Source organism: Ovis aries, chromosome 12 (genome assembly GCF_016772045.2).
Source record: "Ovis aries strain OAR_USU_Benz2616 breed Rambouillet chromosome 12, ARS-UI_Ramb_v3.0, whole genome shotgun sequence".
NCBI lineage: Eukaryota > Metazoa > Chordata > Mammalia > Artiodactyla > Bovidae > Ovis > Ovis aries.
This window is the reverse complement of record NC_056065.1, coordinates 7,097,592-7,102,401: the sequence shown is the minus strand read 5'-3', so window position 1 is coordinate 7,102,401 and position 4,810 is coordinate 7,097,592. Positions and strand designations below refer to the sequence as shown.

The window sequence follows — 4,810 nt, the reverse complement described above, 5'->3', positions numbered from 1 at the left end:
TGATTTACATAAATTTCATGAACATGTATTATGGTGGGCTATGGGGTCGCAAAGACACGACTGAGCGACTGAACTGAACTGAAAGGTCAGAGCAACCTTTACTTTCATAAAATAAATGAAAAGCTTGTAAGTTGAAGGGAGCATGAGAATTGCTTCTAACATTCTAGAAATACTCCATTTGTTGAACTGGTGGTACTTACATGGTTCTTCTGTTCATTGTCTGAACGTTTATTTAACTGTACACTCATGATTCATGTACTTCTTCTGTATATAAATTAAATTTCAATTATCTTAAAATTATGAATGCTGTTTATGTAGACGGTTTTAAGAATATGTCCTAAGTTTTCAAACAGTAATTTTATGGAAGCCCAACTTTTTTTTTTCCAATTACAGTCCTTTCTTTTATTAGAGTTCCAAATTTTAAAAACTGAAAGCAAAGCAATCATTCAGTGGTTCAGATAAAAGAAAAGCATCTTTACCTGAGTTACCCATCAGACCTACTCTGACCTGCCCTAGCTCTTCCCAGAACAAGTTTCTGGGTATCTAAACAAAACGGTTTGCATGTCGACTCCATTAAAAGTCATCTCTACTACAGGGGTAAACTAACTATGAGAACAGTTCTTCTCATACCTATTAAATGTACACAGTCCACAGTTAGACCTCTATAGAGGTCTACAAAATGCTCTTCAAAGTAGTTTCCTTGGGGCCCAATAAGGTAGAGATTTCCTTCAAGGATTTTTTTTTCTTTTTTTCCCCAGACTTAGGGTTATTTTTAGGGTCTTTCACTTACACAAGTTCCCTGGTGTACAAGAACTGATCATTGACAGAAGTTTTTCTCATTCAGAGAATTCATAAGGTCCTTCATCAGATTTTTTTTTGGCCGGGAGGGGGGGTTGCAAACCCAAGAAGGCTCTCCACTTAATGCTTTTGCCACATTCAAGGAAAATACACAAATTTTCACCAGTATGGCTTCTCTGATAGGTAATAAAGTCACAGTTTTGTTGAGAGGCTTTTTTCACAACTGTTGGGGTTTCTTTCCCATGGGGCTTTCTGATGTCTGATGAGGCGTGCATACTGTCTGAAGCACTGTTTCACAGGGCATTAAAAAAATATCATCCTCTGATCTGAATTCTCTTGGAATGAGGAGAGGTGAGCATTGCTAGAGAACTTTCTCACATTCACTGAACTTGTAAGTTTCACACCTGTATAAATCCTCTTGTGGGTGATCAGACAGGAGCTTGGACTGAGGTTTTCCAAAAACTCAGGGCATTTGTAAGGTTTCTCACTGGAGTGATTGATACGGTTCTGTAAAGACAGCTCTATGGTTAAACCATTTCTCAAGTCCCTACACCTACAGATTTTCTGGTCCCCAATAAAGTCTGAGCTCTGAGGAAAGTCTGAGATTTGCTTTGAGTTCTCCATCTTATTAAATGAGTTCTCTTACATTGTAAATACATATATATATATATTTATTTTTTATGATATAATAACTTCTTGTCTGGTCAAGACATCTGTGAGGCTTCTGATACATGGGGAGGCTGAGCTCAAGACCTTTCTCAGCCACATTACAGATATATGGTTTTTCACCAGTGTGGATTGTCTGATGTTGAAGAAGGGCTGAGCTCTGATGAAAGCTTTTATCACAGACACTGTATTTATAATGCAGCTCCTCTGTCTGAGTTCTTATTTTCTGTTGGGCAACAAAGTCCATGCCTAGGAGGAAGCCACTCTCACATGCAGACCACTGATGCGGTTTCTCTTCCATGTGAATTCTTTGATGCACAATAAGGTCTGAATTACAGCTGAAGCTCTTCTCATATTCAAGGCATTTAAAAGTGTGAGTGTGAGTTGCCTGGTGCCTGATGAGGTTGGCACTCCGGGTAAAACTTCTCATACATTCCAAGCATTTATATGGCTTCTCACCTGTGTGGACTCTCTGGTGTACAATAAGGTCTGATTTCTGGCCAAAGCATTTCTCACAGGCACCACACTTATAGGGCTTCTCCCCAGTATGTACTCTTTTATGAACAATGAAGGCTGACCGGTGTCGGTAACTTTTCTCACACTTACTACATTTGTAGGGTCTTTCACCAGTATGAGTTCTCTGGTGGCTAATAAGATCGGATTTCCCACTAAAAGCTTTTTCACACTCCAGACACTTAAACAGTTTCTCACCATGTGCGTTCCTTGGTGCCTTATGAGGTTTGTACTTCGACCAAAGCATTTATCACACTCACTACACAGATACAGCTTCTCGCCTGTATGGCTTCACTCCTGGACAAGCAGATCAGAGCTCTGACCAAAATTCTTGCCACAGATATAACATGTATAGAATTTTTTACTTGCATGTGTTCTCTGATGTCCTGAAAGGGCTAAGTGGTGCCAAAAGCTCTTTTCACATTTGCCACATTTATAAGGTTTCTCATAACTGTGCATCCTCTGATATGAAAAAAGATCTGAGCTTTGGATGAAGGCTTTCTCACACATATGACATCTATAAGGCTTCTCCCCAGTGTGGGTTCTCTCACACATAAGAGCTAAGTTTTCACAAAAGTTTTGCTCACGTTCAAGGCACTGGTATATCTGATCATCTATTTGAGTAATCTCATGCACATGAATATTTTTTTTTTTACCCTTCTGAGGGCATACATGATATATTTTCCTTGAGTTCTTTGATTATCTCTCTCTTCTGAAGTGTACATTTTCTATGGCTCTCTCCTAGGGAGTTTTCCACTGGTCTTCCTGACCCATCACTTTCTTCATAGTCATTTTCTCGATAGATAAGAACTTGAAAGATACATGTGTCTTAGGCCTTTCAGTCATGAGCAGCTCCTCTTTACAAGTTTCCAGCGTCACATGCACTCGTTCTTTATGTGGTATTTACAATCCATAACAAGAAAGACTCAAGACTGTCTTGTTTTTGGCTCCAAAAGGACTCTAGTCCATAGTTATTAACAATATTCAATTCTTTCCTTTCTCCGGCTGCCACAGGCGCCGCCTCTCTGCCTGGGAGGGCACTTCCGGTTACTCTCCGGACACTCGGACACTGGGGGTTTGGCTTTCCCTGCAGCCACAGGCTTCGGACGGTGAACCTAAGGGCCCACCTTCGGGAAAAGAAGGAAAACAAACCTGGGAGGCTGACAAGAGCCAGGAGCATCCTTCTTTGCACGGCTCGGCGAGGGTAGCTTGGGCCAGACCATCTAGCGTGCGATTTAAGGGCCAACAAGGCCAGCTAGCTTCTTGAGCCCTTTCAGCTTGGCTGGGAAGTGGCCAGTGCAGCCCCGCCCCAAGCCCAACTGTTTTAGAACAATTTTTTTCTAGTTTCTTAAACTGTTTTGTGTCCTAGAATATGAGAATAATCACAGTTTTTCATTTTATGTATAATTCATTCAAAATGACTATGTTTAATATAAGTGAACAGGAAGTGCAAATCATCATTTTATATGTGAAACACCACTGGGTGACTAGCCCTATATGCAGCTTGTACGACATAATCATATTTTATATTTTTGGAAGGATACAGAAGAGCTCAAGTAGATAACAAAAATAGTTTCCCAATGAATACCTGAATGACTGTAGCCATTAATCTATTCCACAATATAGTTTTGAATGTCATATTAAGTTATTATTCCTATAAAACTATAACTTGCTACAACACCAAAACTACTGTGAATAACTGATCAGGATACAATAATTTATTTACAAATTTAAAAATATTTTCTGTGCTATCATGCCTGCTGACACAGCACATTCCATCTTTGCAAACTGTCTTGTGAAACATCTAAGATTCTGAAATAAATTCTAAATATCATTGGAAAAAAAGCAGCAAAATAGGAACAAAGCCAGTAAGTTTCCTTCAAAAAAGAAAGGTCAGGTTTCACATTAGAAAAATAAAATTTCTAGCTAAATGGCAACTCAGAGCAGTCATTATCATATAACTGGATGTCATATTGAAATACAGGATAAACTATTCCTGGTCACTGAGTAATGCCATAGGCCTTGTATGAGAAGCGGCAGGATAGCAAGAGGATGAACCTGAGGTCACAGTCTGTCAGTTACCAGATGTGTTGCTGTGAGACCATTTAGCTTCTCAATCTAAAAAGAAAAAAAAAAATAATAACATTGAACTCCAAGGTGTTTGATAGGCATGCTTTAGAATTGTTGCTTTCTTTCTCTAAGGCACTGCTACAGACTGACAGAAAACTATGTGACTTGATTAAAGATCTCTAATATTTTTTGAAATGTCTTTACATTTTATTAGCTGATAGATTAAAATAGTTATGTGTCTGATTCTTGAATTATAATTAGAAATGCTCTATTTTTGTTTCTTGCTATCTTAATTATAAGTATAATACATGTTCCATGCCAATGGCACATTTATTTACTTCCCCAATTTCTTATTACTTTGGTTTAAGCATATGTTGTCGGAATAGATTCCCCTGCATAAATGATAATTTTATTGTCAAACTGTAGCTCCCATTATGTGGTATTAAATTTATTCATCCATAGAGACTTCTTTTGCTATGAGTACATTAATCAGTATAATAAATGCAAGTGAGCAAAACTGTAAATATGCTAGAGAAAATGAAAGAGGCACAAGCAATTATACAGTATTAACTATTTCATGTTTTTGTATATTAACTAAGAATAAGAATTAATGGAAAACATTCTTGGAGGAAATATGATTTAGCTGTAGATGCTTGCTCCTTGGAAGAAAAAGCTATGACAAACCTACACGATGTATTAAAAAGCAAAGACATCAGTTTGCCAACAAAGTTCCCTATAGTCACAGCTATGGTGTTTTCAGTAC

At 38.1% G+C, this 4,810-nt stretch overlaps 1 pseudogene; it reads right to left on the bottom strand.

The window, feature by feature from the left end:
- Positions 1 to 1,502: 1,502 nt before the first annotated feature.
- LOC101120507 (zinc finger protein 322-like) lies at positions 1,503 to 2,874 on the bottom strand (annotated as a pseudogene).
- Between the last annotated feature and the right edge of the window lie 1,936 nt (positions 2,875 to 4,810).